Here is a 16,240-nt window from a genome sequence, read left to right as displayed (position 1 = left end):
TTCGGGGTTCTGCGTGAGGGAGACGATGAGCTGGGTGGCGTAGGATACTTTGCTGAGCCCATGCTGTCTAACGATGGAGGCAAGGGGGGCCATGTAGATGTTGAAAAGCATGAGGCTAAGCGAGGATCCTTGGGGTTCTCTGCAGTTGATCTCTGTGGGTTCGGAGAGGAAGAGTGGGAGTATGATCCTTTGGGCTCTGCCCGTGAGAAAGAAACAGATCCTGTCGAGGGTGGTTCACCGTATGCCGGCGTCATGGATTGTTGGGAGACAGTGTAGAAGGCTGCGGAGAGGTCTCATAGGATGATGGCCGCAGTGTGGTGCTGGTTGAGTAGCAGCCTTTAGAAGCTCTATGCCATTCTGGACTTTTAATTACTGTCCAGAGGTGTCAGGGACAACACCCGAAGACCCCTGAGTTCTACCTGTCTCGTGCACAAATGAACAGAAACACGGGCTTCTCGATGGTGGCGTCAAAGACCAAAGGTTTATTACTGCAGGGACACAGAAGTCACAGAAACTACACACGGGCAGATTCTAGGAGCCTGTTCGAATTGCATTAAGTGGTTGCTCCTTAAATACAGAATATTTAGCTGGGGGCAACATTCTCCACATACAAGTGTGTTTCTCAAACTTTATGTCCTAAACAATAAATATTTGGCGTTACACAGGAATCGTCAACAATATCTGATGTCAAAACCTTTCGAATGAGAGGTTCCCACTGTTCCATCATAATTTCATGTCATCTTTACATTCAAGAGCCGGACCGCCTCATCGTAAATTTCGTTACCTCCCCCTAATAAAGGCCCAGAAGGAAAGGAGCAGAGCCAGGTGCAGAGATAGAAAAACAGAATAAGAGATGTTTGTGGGTCGTAAATGGGCAAGGCTACCAGCTTCGGCCGCCTAATCATGATCAGGCCAACGAACACGAGAACCAGTAGAGCAGGACTGGCCTCGGGCAGAGGAGTCAGCTTCTGCCGAGTCATGCGGCCACAGCGTTTCTGTCCTAAGGTGTACGTGTCACTAGCAAGGTGAATCGCCGGCTAAAGCCCACGTGTCTTTATGTGAAATGAAGTGATCAGAGGTCATTGCGTGTCCATTGACTATGTGAGGGCAAGGAAACAAGATGGATGCCATGATCTAAAATGGATGCCATCGGTGTATCGGAAATGTGGTTATAACAGGAGTGCTCTTGCTCGTAGCATAGCGAAAACACCAGGATATACTAAATGGATCATTTGCGGTGCATCGGTATCAAAATTATGAATTTATGACAATGTTGAAAACACGGGTTCAAATCGTCACGGAACCTCAGAGGAGGGCCCAAGGATGAAGACCTCTGTCTTGAGCTTTAGGCAGCTGTTGCTCATCTTAGCCGCAATGTCTTTCATTCCCTCCTGGAAGCTGAGTCTGGCGTCTTCGGGGTTCTGCGTGAGGGAGACGATGAGCTGGGTGGCGTAGGATACTTTGCTGAGCCCATGCTGTCTAACGATGGAGGCAAGGGGGGCCATGTAGATGTTGAAAAGCATGAGGCTAAGCGAGGATCCTTGGGGTTCTCTGCAGTTGATCTCTGTGGGTTCGGAGAGGAAGAGTGGGAGTATGATCCTTTGGGTTCTGCCCGTGAGAAAGAAACAGATCCTGTCGAGGGTGGTTCACCGTATGCCGGCATCATGGATTGTTGGGAGACAGTGTAGAAGGCTGCGAAGAGGTCTCATAGGATGAGGGCCGCAGTGTGGTGCTGGTTGAGTAGCAGCCTTTAGAAGCTCTATGCCATTCTGTGACAGTGCAACAGCACCAACTTAACTTCCACCAATGGCCAGGCAGCCAGGTGTTTTAATGATTAGGATCATCCGCCTGATACTGCTCTTTACTTGCATCTTTTTGTTACTCGCATTTATGTTGAGGGCTCTTTGTGACCAGTTCTTTTCCCGCACTGTCTTCCTATTTCAACTCAAACTGTGGGCTATAAGTTAGAAGCAAAAATAAGGTGTTAGGCAGCATGTGGTACATGACAAAAAACCCTTGAGTCATCCTTACATAAGGCAATGCCCATTAATGCAATACCACAATGTCAGGTTGTAAGTTTAAGTCATTACAGGCGGGTGCACTGGGTAAGCCATACTTCCAACTAAAATGCAAAAAGCCTGAGGAACAGCAGAGGAATAAAAAATGTTTCTGTAATCAATGGGTGAAACCAAGTTTGCTGAATAATACAAGAGGCAGTGATTCAATAAAATCTGTGATAGTGTCAAAAACAAAATCAAGTTTGAGTTACAAAACTCATATCAATGCAATTTAATAGTACCCTTCATATAAATACATTGACAAGATTAAACATTTACACAAATATAAATGTAGATGAAAACGTAATCTACCGAACCCAGGAGGCACTGGAGCTGGGTAGAGTGTTACATAACGCAGCAACAGCGTTCAATAGTGTTTGCAAAATCAGTTTAAAGTCTAAATCTTTAACATGTTTTTCCTTCACTTCCAAAACTACTATAACAAATACTTTACTGTTTTATTATTATATAAAGCAAGGGTATTCATTTTTGCAATTAAAGTTTACTCTAACAAAAATTTTGTGGCATCTAAAATAAACACAGTATTAACTAATTGATTGCTCCATTTGCCCATGTATGCGGTAATGCTCCCATTGGAGTAACTAAGCAATATCTGTTCAAATTTCAAGTTGTAATTAGGCGTGCATGGTGATACTTATAAGGCACACATCAAATCATTCTAAGCTAATTAATACCTGACTCTTTTTTTGGGGGCAAATGATCCTATTAAATAAGTGAGGAAAACATAGAAAATTATTATACCAGAACTCTGGTCTGTTTAAATACTAATGGTCTGATTTAGATCTTGGCCGACGGGTTACTCCATCACAATGGTGATGTATATCCCGTCCGCCAAATTGTAAATCCTATGAAATCCTGTGGGATTTATATTTTGGTGGGTGGGATATCCGTCACAGTTGTGATGGAGTAACCCGTCTGACAAGATCTAAATCACACCCATAGTGTGGGAGAATTCTACCCAAAATATGCAAATTCTCTGCATTCAGAGGTACAACTATGTGCCACAATAATGCTTTCTGTATTAAACCATAGCACTACAGGACTTATGTTTCATATTCACATGGAAATATTGTGCCATGCATGTCATGACTGTTATTGGTAATGTATGATCCTGAGTACGACTGAGTATACTAATGAGGAGGACACCATAGCTGAGAGAGGAGGTTTGTCAATGAATTTGGGAAATGTTATCTTCAATCACCCACAATGGGTGCTATGCATGTGGCTGTCACTTTCTGGTTCTTCCTGTGACCAATCAAGTCTCAATTAGTCTGAAGTCCTATTATTTTAGCCAATGGCATCTGTGGTGGTGCCAGTGTGTCATGGGCCCTAGGGCCAGGAAGGAAATGGGTCCCTTGGCTGTTGTTTGAATTATAAAATACAGCAATAATCAGGGTTAAGTGTGTTTCCCGGGCCTCCGGGCCCAGCCCCACTGCACCTACTACACCAATGGTAGCTACACCCCTGGATAGCATGGCTCATGTCAAGGAAGAATACACAAAAGAGTAATGAAGATTACAGGAAATATCTGGGGTATTACCTTCACATTCATCTTCCTCATCACAATCGTTGATCTAGTGTATAAAGTCAAATTTGGGAATAAGAAAAAACAATCAGAACCTCTAATTCAATTAGGCAAATTATCAAACATGTTAAACAACCAAATCATTATCGACCTGATTTATCAAAGTTACCAGCTACCAAGTCTGCCAATCTAACAGCAACTGACCACATCTCCCTCACAGACACAATATGAAGAGATTAAATTGAAGAGTCCTCTAAATTTAGTGGACCGGGAAACCATTTTGCGAGTATACACATGGCAATTATATATTTATTTCAGGGTGTAGTGGTGGGGATGTAGTAGAGGGGATAGTTTTCAGCAAAGTATGAAGCAACAGCTTTGCTACCTTGCCACTACCATCTTCACTCTCCCTTGTACAAGGAGGGTTAAACCACAGTACAATGAATGCACCGTGCACAAGTAAGAATCCCCACAAACACTTTCTGGAAAAAAACTGTTTGACTATGTGAAAATCCCTACAAAATCAAACATGAAACATTAACAATGTCTAAAATACTGTCTAATGTTTCTATAATATATTTCTGGGAGAAGGCTCTCCAAAGGTATATAGAGTCACCGTCCCTGGTAATGATCTTATTCACATCCTCTTCAATTACAATCTACCAGACCACACTCATAACAATAAGATATAGTTATAAGGTTACTAGAATGTGCACACTGCTGGAATGTCCAATTAGATCAAGCACTGACAACTTCTGAAACAGGTCCTGCTCCTGTGAGAACAAACAAAATCTTCCCTTTTATTCTGGCTACCAATCCATGATATGAGTTTGTAGCCATGATACCAGAAGTGAAGAAGAATCACATTGCCTCAATGCTCTCATTCACAGCTCCAGCTTGAGAAACAGCAAAGCATCTAGCCCCAAGCCTGAAGCTCCAAAGGATTGTGCATTTGAAACACAATTCTTCTTTATTTTTGGAAAAAGACTAGGACACAAATGTATGTCCTTAAATGAAGAACATCCCCAACTCCTGTCAGCTATAACTATGAAGCAGCGTGTGAGATTTGGGTCTGCGTGGAAGACCGTTGCACCGGTCAGGGCATCCGCCCAAGTGCAACTGTCCATGACCCCCATATTCCATCCTGGTACATCGCTGTGACAAGAAGCAGGCCATTACCCATGTAGTGTTGTGAACCAGAGGGGCCATCTCTATGTGTGCGCTGTTCCGGAAGCTGTATGCAAGGTGTTGAGGGAGGGTCATTGATCTGGAACATCGTGCAACCGAAGTATAGCAGGTTGCGACCTGTGGAAGCAGAGCATCGGTTTTATTACCCAAGCCCAGTAGCACTGAAGGCCTGCCGCCGTATTCAGAATCACTTCAACGAAAGCTGTTGGACGTCTGCCCACCCCCAACATCCAGAATTTCCCCTCATGGGCCTGGGCATGCATTAGTCTCCTGGCGGTGAGGAGAAAATCTGGATGTTGTGGGTGCATGGAGAGCAGGTAAGTCTGATTGCTGGGCCACCAAGCCTCTTTGGGAACTTGCTCTAACTAAAAGCGCGACTGTACTGAGACACTTAATATGTTGTGTGCAGTATTTCACTTTATGCTCATATAAAAATACCACTTTATTTTTTACAAAAGTAAATATCTGGCTTGACATTCATTTATTGGAATGCTGAGTGTCTTTTGGAGTTTTAAGTCTGTGCATGATTTGGATTGACCTCCTCTCAAAGAAGCCTTCGACTAGCAACCCACGCTATCACTGAGAGTCATGTGCTGAACCTGTGTTCAGGCCAGGACGCTCCCCCACTGCTCCACTGTCCCCTGCTGGTGCTGTGTCCCTGTCCGCTGCCCCTCGCTGCTTCTGGGAAGTCGAGGCCCTCCTCCACCCGTAGGCTCCCGCCTGCGCCTCATCCCTGATGGCCCAGTGGTGGGCGGTAAGTATGCGGTTTGTTCTGCTGCCTGCTTTATTGTGCCCACCTCGTATTTTTGTCTCCTGTATCTGTGTTGTCTCTGTCTCCTGCTATCTCTGTGCGCTGCGTTAGTTAACTGTCGCCTGTATCTGTTGCACTGTCTCTCTGTACTCTGCTTTAGCTAACTGTTGCCTGTAATTTGTTGCCTACCTCTCTGTGCGCTTCTTGTCAACTGTTGCCCTCTGTTTTGCCCATTTATGTGCCTTTGTGGTGTGCCAGTTCTCCCGCCCACTCCCCGCACTCCCCGCATTCCTTCCCTGCCGCTCCCGCCCCCCCTCTCCCATTTGCTTCTCGCCATCCGCCTCCCAGCTGCTCCTCCCTCCCTCCACCCTTTCTTAATCCAGGCTGCTGGCGCACCGGTGGCACGTCAGAGGCAAGCCCGTGCCTGGACCGTGCCTAGCACCAGAACCCCTGGCCCTGCGCCCCCACCCCACCCGACCCAGACTCAGCTACGACGCCGATTCCCTTCATTCTCTCAACACCGGCCGAGACCAACACTGCAACCAGGCCGCCCCGAAACACACCCACTGACCCTTCCTTGCCGCAGCTGCACCTGCGACAGAACCATCAAACCACCAAGAACCAGACCCAACCACTTCCGCTGCATACACCTAACCACCCGCTCCACACGCAAACACGCCATCGAGCTCTGGGACCTGCTCGACACCACAGGCCCGGACGTAGCCTTCCTGACCGAGAAGTGGTGGAACGACTCTTCGACACCAGACATTGCCGTGGCCATCCCAGATGGATACAAGATCACCAGCAGGGACTGTGCCAATGGCATCGGAGGAGTAATAGCCATCATCCACAAGTCCACACTCAAGGTCACCACCCACGCAGACAACACCCTCAACACCGCTGAACACCTACACTTCCGGATCCACACCGACCCCAACACCACCCTCAGAGGAACTCTCATCTACAGACCCCTGGGCCCGCTTCAGCGACTCCATCGCCGACCTCGCCAGCACCCACGCACTCGCCTCCACGGACTACATCCTCCTCCGGGACCTGAACTTCCACCTCGAGAACAACAACAACGCCAACTCCTCCATGCTGATCGACAACCTCGCCAACCTCGGCCTCAGACAAATCATCATCGTGCCCACTCACGCCGCCGGCCACACACTGGACGCCGTCTTCTCCACAAGCACCCACGTCACCTTCAACCACACCACCGAACCCCACTGGACCGACTACCACTGCATTCACTTCACCTTCAAAAAACCAACCACGCTCCATCGCACCCAACATCTGTCTCGCCGCTGCTGGAGCAAAGTCACCGAAGATCAGCTGATCAACACCCTCTCCCAGAACCCACCCACCGACCCCACCAACCCAGACGCCGCAGCCCGCAACCTCAGACAGTGGATCAACGACTGTGCCAACATCCTCCCCCCACTGAAGAATCCCTCCAACAACCATGCCAGCAAGACAGCCACCTGGTTCACCGACAAGCTCCTGGTCTTCAAACACGCACGCCGGAAAATGGAGAAGAAATGGCTCCATGAACGCACACCGGACAACCACGCAGCCCTCAAGGACGCCACCCACAGACACCACCACCTCATCATATCAGCCAAGAGATCCTCCTTCAAAGATTGCCAGGATAACAACGCACACAACAGCAAAGAGCTCTTCCGCATCGTAAAAGGACTCTCAAATCCCAGCACCACCACCAATGACATCCCGCCCTCACAGGAACTGTGCGACTCACTGTCCATCCTTTTCCACCGCAAGATCGCCAACATCCACGAAAGCTTTAACACCACGACCGACCCGACCACGCCAGACTCCACCCCTCTCCCGAAGAACAACAGTGCCAACCGCCTGACCACCTTGTCCAACGTCAGCGACGTCGAGACACGCAAGGTCATGAACTCCATCCACTCAGGATCACAGACAGACCTGTGCTCACACCACATATTCAACAAGGCAGAAGCAGCCATCGCAACCCAACTACGGAAGATCATCAACATCTCATTTGAGACAGCAACATTCCCGGAAAGCTGGAAGCATGCCGAAATCAATGCCCTTCTCAAAAAGCCCAAGGCGGACCCCAAGGACCTCAAGAACTTCAGGCCCATCTCCCTGCTCCCGTTCCCGGTGAAGGTCATCGAGAAAATCGCCAACATGCAACTGACCCACCACCGCGAAGACAACAACATCCTTGACCCATCTCAATCTGGTTTCAGACGAAACCACAGTACCGAGGCAGCCCTCATTGCCGCCACAGACGACATCAGGTAAAAACGGCGAAACATCTGCCCTCATCCTCCTGGACCTCTCGGCCGCCTTCAACACGGTCTGCCATCGCACTCTAAAAACACACCTCCAAGAAGCCGGTATCCAAGAGAAGGCCCTCGACTGGGTCACATCCTTCCTCTCCGACAGATCCCAGAGCGTCCGTCTTCCACCTTTCCGATCCGAAGCCACCGACATCATCTGCGGTGTCCCCAGGGCTTCTCCCGAACCCGACGCTGTTCAACATCTACATGGCCCCCCTCGCACTAGTGGCCCGCCACCACAACCTCAACATCATCTCCTACGCTGACGACACTGAGCTCATCCTCTCCCTCACCAAGGACCCACGCACCGCCAACATCCACGACGGAATGAAGGCCATCGCCGACTGGATGAGGACTAAACTCGGACAAGACGGAGGTCCTCATCCTCGGACCCAACCCCTCAGCCTGGGATTATTCCTGCTGGCCAACCACTGTGGGGACAGCACCAACACCCCCCGACCATGCACGCAATCTTGGAGTCATCCTCTACTCCTCCCTCTTCATGTCCAAACAAGTCAACGCCTTCTCCTCCTGCTACAACACCCTCCGCATGCTCCTCAGGATCTACAAGTGGATCCCGACCGAAACAAGAAGAACGGTGACACAGGCCCTCGTCAGCAGCAGGCTGGACTACGGAAATGCACTCTACGCCGGAATCCCAGCCAAACACCTTCGAAGACTACAGCGCAACCAAAATGCCTCCGCCCGACTGATCATCAACGTCCCCCGCCGCAGCCACATCACCCCCCACCTGAGAAACCTACACTGGCTCCCCATCGACAAGAGGATCACCTTCAAACTCCTCACCCACGCACACAAAGCACTCCACAACGCCGGACCAGCCTACCTGAACAGCAGACTCATCTTCCACACCCCGACCCGCCAACTCCGCTCCGCCAGCCTTGCCCTTGCCGCGTCCCCAGCATCCAACGAACAACCTCAGGTGGCAGATCCTTCTCCTACCTCGCCCCCAACTCCTCAAGACCTGGCTCATCGAACAGTAGAGATACTTCCCCCCCCCCCCCCCCCCTCAGCGCCTTGAGACCCTCACGGGTAAATAGCGCGCTCTACAAATAGATTGATTGACTGAAAGGGTATAACATGACCCAATTGCTCAGTACCCATAGTAGGTTTGACCTGGGATATCAGGAGTGAAATGCCTAAATCTCACACAGTTGGGCCCAGTAAACCCCTGCTTTTCCTGTGTCCCTCGAAGGGAGTTCTACCACAGTGCACATGAATCCTGGGGGAAAATATGAGAGGAACAACTCCTGTTTTTGCTGGTGTGACGTTGCCATTTAATCAGCCTTTTCCACTAACACCTTCACAATCAGCTGCTTTGTCCTCTGCTCAGACAAATTGCATTTTGCTAGATGAATCATTTTCAAGTTTCCTGTGGGATTTCAAGGAGGAGAGGAAGTATCCGACAGATACAATCAATATGTTCTGGAATCTTTTTTCTCTTACCAGCCCTCTCTTGCCAATTACCACTAGAAATGTGAACATTATATTCCACAGACAGCAGGAACAAATCGTGCTCAGAGCATCAACCAGCATAATGTGAGTATCCTTCTAGCAACTAACTCCAGCCTGCCTTCATCTATGAAAGAGAACTACCAGATGTTCACACACATACATTGCTTTGTGAACCAGTTTGAATTCAACCAGCAAATGAGGCATACCCAGTGGGTCTGGGCAATAGCATGTACAGAAGTGCTACTGCTACTCAAATTGTTCCTGCACATTTGCAACTACTGTTAGAGGAGGAGCACCAACCAGAATGAAACTGAAATTATCGCGTCTAATGGCTCATTCAGTTTCTTTAATCATTTACAGGCCATTAGTTCCAAGTAACTGATAAGTCACCTCTTACCACAAGGGAAAAATCACCATCCAAATAATATTTACACAAGTAAGGCTTCTGCTTCTAAAACTTTGGAACATACCCTTCACTGGTACCTCAGCTCTGCACCTGAATCTTGATACATTTCCCCCATGTGGCAGGCATCAGACCAACCCACAAGTTTTCAGCTAAAATGTTATCAAATGCTAAAGTGTGTTCGTATCTGTCAGAAAGCAGAATAATATTTGGGGTGGATGAGAAACAAGCACAAGTAATAAAGTGACACCATTGCTGGGTCCTTATAAAAGTTTAAGTAATTTAAACCAGAGCTCAAACTGGTATTTATGATACAAAGCATACAGCCTTAACTTAAACAGTTACAAAAGTAAAAAGAAACACAATAAAAAAGCTCCAATTTAGAAAAATAGGGAAATGTTTAATTAACAAAGTGACACCCAACAGCAAAAATCCCAAAATAGGAAATGGACATATCAATTTTAAAGATTGGAGTTGAATAAGTACAATGAAACATAAAGCACTCAATGAAATCTAACAGTTGCAGATGACCAGCACCAAGGTGCAATTTCAGGATCAACACAATAGTGCCAAGGTTAGATAAAGCAAATAAATTGGTTATGGTGAAAGTTTGGAAGTCAAAAATTCCAAAAAGTTTCTAATTCTCACTAGAGAAAGGGAACTTTACACAAAGTCCTCCCTGAGTGGCTTATTGAAATTGTAGTTGCCGGATACCTGAAGCAGATTGACCCAGATTTTAGATTTTTTTGCTGAAACGTTTCTAAGAACAGAAAAGGACATAGTCATTTTTCCCAGAGTTACTGGGACCTTTGAGTGCAACAAATCTGAAATGGAATCCTGCGCCATGGAACTGCTGGTTGGATACCTTTTCTTTATCTGTCCCACTTAAGCTCCGAAACTTTAGAGGAATTGTTTTCAAAGCTTCTTCTGGTGGTGAAACAACCCCAAAAGTACACTTCTAAGGCCCACAGGACTTTATATAAGTCGCTTAGATACTCACATGGTGTCAGGCTGAGGCCAACAGCAGGGTCCTGTCCAGGTCCTATTGCCACTGGTCAGCTTGGCAATTCAGGAAAAAAAGGCCACTTGGTCCAGCCCTTCAGGTCAGAGGCTTCAAACAAGAGGTATAGGCATCCTTCTGTCCTTCTGCTACATTCACGCCTGGCTCCAGCTACTGGGTAGGTGTGACTCCTGGCTCTTCCCTAACCACTTTTTTAGTAGTTCCTATTTGCAGTACTGGAAACAGACCCAAAGTGTCATGTGTCATGGTAATTCCAGAATGACTGAAGTCTTCAGCCACACTAAACTTGGGATCAAAGAGCTGGGGTGTGTATGGGTGTCTATTATGAAAATCAGCAGTATCCTTCCATATCAAACATTAAAATCTAGTTTGAAGCAAGCCCTCGGGCCCTCAAAAACAGGACAAAAGCAGAGTCTCCCAGCAACCAGACAAGGCATGCACTAGAATTGTGTTCTGGTTCTGGTTGAACCTTTTAAGGCTGCAAAAGCTTCTCATGTGTCTCAGACAAACCTGTTATGCAGGATTTGACACTGTTGTGGTATCAGGATGTTAACAGCCCTCACCCTGAATATTCTGTTGAGCTTAGAGGAGTCACCCCGACCATTCAGGACCATCTGTCAATCAAAGTAGTCTATTGTGTGGTTCCTGGGTGGAAGCTCACACCTCATAAGGGTTCAGTATTTTGTTGACAGCTTTTGGGGAGCTAATGTAAGTTAGCCCCCATGCGATTCAGACAGGGTAGCCTTCTTAAAGTTAATGTTACTAAATATTTATTTTAATCCAACTTCACCATTGAATCAGGCTTTTAATAAATATTAAAAATAGTTGTTGAACTATTTTTCTAAAATGGTCCTAAACTGGAGCTAGCAGGAATTGATATTTTAATCTGTACTCTAGTTTTTTCCCTAAAACAGCCAGAGTATTTAACAGTGAAAATAGTTTTTGAAGCCTTTTTACTGGTGGCACGTGTTAGCAACAGATTTCCCATTTTTTTCATTCATGCACTTTACTTTCTGTGCTTTATTGTTATTTAAATGGACAGGGAGGCTACACTGTTAGTCCAGAAGTTATGTTTTTCTGGTCACACTAACGGATGGCACTATAGGTTTTGTAGTCCACATTCAGCATTTATCTTCCCAGTCCATGGGTATTGTTTCTACATCATACAAAATGACCTTACAGAAGAGTTAATTATGTTAGCTATGGAGTAGACAATTTCTACATGTTTTAGGGATCACAGCACATATGGTAAGCACCTGACATCACTGCTCCAGTATGCAGAGTCTCAAAACAAACCAGCAATACAATTCAGCAAAAACATATGAGGAGATTTTTCTCATCATATATACCAAAAACCTTTATTGCATTCACAAACTCCAATTCAGAGTATTTCTGACAATAAAAAGGGTTTGTACATCTGGCCCTTAATTCCATCTAGGCCTGTTTTGTGAATGTCTAGCAAAGCCTACACAATAAAATTGAGTTTGCACTTATTTCAGTTTGAGAGCACACTAAAGTAGTGTACACTGTTTCTATTTATTAGCTATGTAGGTTTGCAGAGACACACTTTTTGGAGAGACTTATGAATATTAATAAATATGCTTTTCCTACACAACAAAGGCATTTTTCCTTTCAATGCATCACTGAAGGATATTTAAACTGCGGCCCAAGCAGAGCAAAGAGGTACTCTCAGCAGAGAAGTATTTTTCTCATACACATTGAAGGTGTAAACACACTGCCATCCACATATGAAATTGAACGTCCCTTCTACATGTGCTTTTTCTTTGCCATCTAGAATGGTTTTACAGGACTGACACATAGATTACTTGGATGAAACCAATATCAATATTGCTATTTTAGGGGAAGATCACACACACTGTGTCATTGGTTAGCTGTGTCAAAGAACACAGAATCTTAATACCAGCATAAACATGGTCCAGAAAAAAGGCAAACCATTTGGGGTAATCATGCAGGAAAGGTGAATTTGATACAGTTGGCCAGAGAGTTCACAATGTAAAATCCATTCCTATTGCATTTGAAATATAATTCATAATTTAATCCGCTCCATGTTGTGTTTGTCCAAGTTTACAATGCATAATCCCGTCTTATTGAATTTGTCACAGAATACACAACATAAACGTTATTCCTTTTGTATTACGCACACAGTTTTCAATGTGAAACCCCTTCTGACTGTACTGGTGGTGGGGTTATTTCTTGCAAAATCCTTTGCTATTGTATTTATTATTGGCTCTGTGTTAATAATTTTCCTATCAATTAAGAGTAATGGAAGTATTTCTTAGTGGACTGTCAAAATTACTGTCTGGTAAAATGCATGTAGGGAAGGAGATCAACATGTCTTAAATCTCTTTTAGGATGATCTCAAACACTACAAAAGTGGCCGCCCATTACAACCGATACCCTTACTTCCGTCTTGAAATCGATCAAATCAGGTTCTCCACATGACCCTATTCCTGTCAATATAATAAAACTTATTGAAACACCTGCCCTTAAAATCATTGCAGACACTTTAAATTCATCACTTGAGCTGGCCACAGTTCCTCCCCTATGGAAACATGCCATAGTGACCCCATTATTGAAAAAACCTACAGCTGACCCGGAACAATTAGCCAATTATAGACCTATATCACTCCTCCCAGCGTTTTCCAAATGTCTGGAAAGACATGTACACACAGCCCTCACCCTTTTTTCTGATGATAATGCCCTCCTTCACCCCACTCAATCTGGTTTTCGAGCGGGTTTCTCCACAGAGACTGCCCTGTTAGGAATCTCTGAAAACATCAAGAAACTCCTCGACGACGGTCAAACGGTTGCGCTTATTTTACTCGACTTAAGCGCAGCCTTTGATACCGTGTCGCACAATAGATTACTCACTACGCTTGAAAAAAATGGAATCAGTGGAATAGCACTGCAATGGATCAGATCCTTCCTGAGCCAACGTACCTATCAAATAGCTTCTGCCACTGCAAGCTCTGGACATTTTAACTCTCCTCACGGGGTTCCACAGGGGTCCATTCTTAGCCCGCTCTTTTTCAATTTATTTCTGAGACCCCTGGCAGATTTAGTGGAGAAAGCTGGACTCACTTTTACGACTTACGCAGACGACTCACAAATTGTCTTTTCACTATCTGAACCCCAATCTTCATCATCGTCTTCTCTCAAAAATGGTCTCCTGAACATCTTCAACTGGATGTCAACTAACCAGTTGAAATTAAATGGAGACAAGACGGAAATCCTTCTTCTGGGCAAACATCCAGAGCTCTGGAATATATCACACTGGCCTACACAGATGGGTGATCTCCCAACACCAGTGCCCCATGCAAGAAATCTGGGAGTAATTCTAGACAATACCTTGTCCATGAAGCAACAGGCAAGCAAAGTAGTGGGTCTCTGCTTCACCATTATCAAATGGCTCAGGAAGATTCTGTGGATGCTGCCGGTCCCCATGCAAAAAACAGTAGTCAATGCCTTAATTACATCTCGGCTTGACTACGGGAACATCTTGTATCTGGGGGCAAATAAAGCAGTCATAAAAAGATTACAGCTAGTACAAAATACGGCTGCTCGATTTCTCTGCCATATCCCTAAAAATTCCAGTGTGTCCCCTTACCTACGCGAACTGCACTGGCAGAAGGTGGAAAATCGCATCAGATTTCAGGCCTTAAACTACATGTTTAAAATTAAATCAGGTACTGCCCCGAAATATCTTCAGACATTAGCACATCCCTATATCCCTACAAGAAACTTACGGTCCCAATCAGCTGAAAAGTTCTGCATGCCAAGATTCAAGCTTTCTAGGATGGGAGGAAGATCCTTTTCCCACCTTGGTCCCACTATATGGAACTCACTTCCATTTCACATACGAAAAGAGGGAAGTCTCTCCAAGTTCCGTAAAGCGATAAAAACCTGGTTGTTCGATCAGTAACCTGAATGACCCAGCTTTACTCTCCAATCAATGATGCTGTGTTCTCAGGCGCCGGGAAACCCTTCTTGGGTAGCTGTTGCGCCAGACAAGTTTATAAAAATAAATAAATAAATAAATCTCATAGGTTTTGCCTAATGGATGAAGCCAGGCCTCGAAAAAGAATGACATCCCATAAAAGAGCAGGTTTAGACAGAGAGGTAACCAAACCCCAAACCATTGCCTACTAAGGCAATTTGTGAGCTTCCATGTAGGAAAATACCTGTCATGATGCTTTAATGCAGTGTTGTAGCAAATCCGCAGATAAAGGTTTATTTTCTTTAACATGTGCTTTTAATAATAAATAAGTCTGGCTTTAGTCATGACTTTTCAGAATTAACATATCAGACCTATGGTAGGTGACATAGCCTTTTCTAATGAACTAATTAGGCTTGTAGTCTTTATCATTGTCTTGTCATCAAAATTAGCTCAGTCATACTGTATTTAGTGTAATCCTTACTAAAAGTCAGCCATTATGTATACAGTCATACAACTAAAACGTTTGTATAACATTGGATTTGATAAAACAATGTTTCAGCACCTCCTAAGGGGATACAATATGAATTATCACAGTGCACATCTTCTACCTCCAGGGCTTGTCAGAGGGGGTATCCGACAGTAACACCATTGTCTTTTACAGAATTCTCTAGGATTTCTCATATTAAAAGCTGTCTACATATTTTAACACAGTCTAATAATAATCAGCAACCCTTAAAAACCTATTGTATATTATATCTGCATTTCACAAAAAATATGTCAAGCAACTGTCTTTGTGGTAACTTTTCGGAATCATCTGAGCAAAGCTATGTGTGGCAGCTGACAAATTTTCTCAATGACCTAATGTGGCCTACAGCCTTGATCATTGCCTTGTCGCAATAAAAAAACCTCAAGCCTGCTGTCTTGAGCATTTGGTTTGCCACAAGGCAAAAAGTGCATTACAATCACTCTTTGTAAGTGAAAACATGCACAATGTCTAATTAAAGCTTGTAGAGAGGAAGATCTATATATAGATGGAGCATTTGTCCATCTCATAGTGCTTCTTAACCCTTTCACTGCGGTGGCTATTCCGCCGCAGTGCTAAGGGGCGGGAGGGGCCACGTGGCGCTGATGATGGAACCGATCCGTCAGGCCCCTCGGGTGAGCTGTGCTTTTGACGGAACGGTTCCGTCACGGCACCGCCCGCTCAATAGAATGCTCCTCGAAGGCACGAAATCAGCGCAGCGCAGGGACGGCGAGCGGGCCGTGACAGAACCGTTCCGTCACCAGCACAGCCCACCCGAGGGGCGTGACGGAACGGTTCCGTCACAAGCGTGGGAGGGGTTAAAGCTCTTTTTCTGGTGATAATATAAGGCCTGGCAACAGACATCACATGAGAAGTGAAAGTATAGCACAGTCAGGAATTAACATCTTTAGAACAAAGAACAGAAAATATATCTGCATGCTTTTTGAGTAACAAGAGCAACGTGAATTATTTCACTGCTAAATGAAG

Source organism: Lissotriton vulgaris, chromosome 1_1 (genome assembly GCF_964263255.1).
Source record: "Lissotriton vulgaris chromosome 1_1, aLisVul1.2, whole genome shotgun sequence".
Lineage (NCBI taxonomy): Eukaryota > Metazoa > Chordata > Amphibia > Caudata > Salamandridae > Lissotriton > Lissotriton vulgaris.
The sequence above is the reverse complement of the archived record's forward strand: the minus strand, read 5'-3'. Positions refer to the sequence as shown.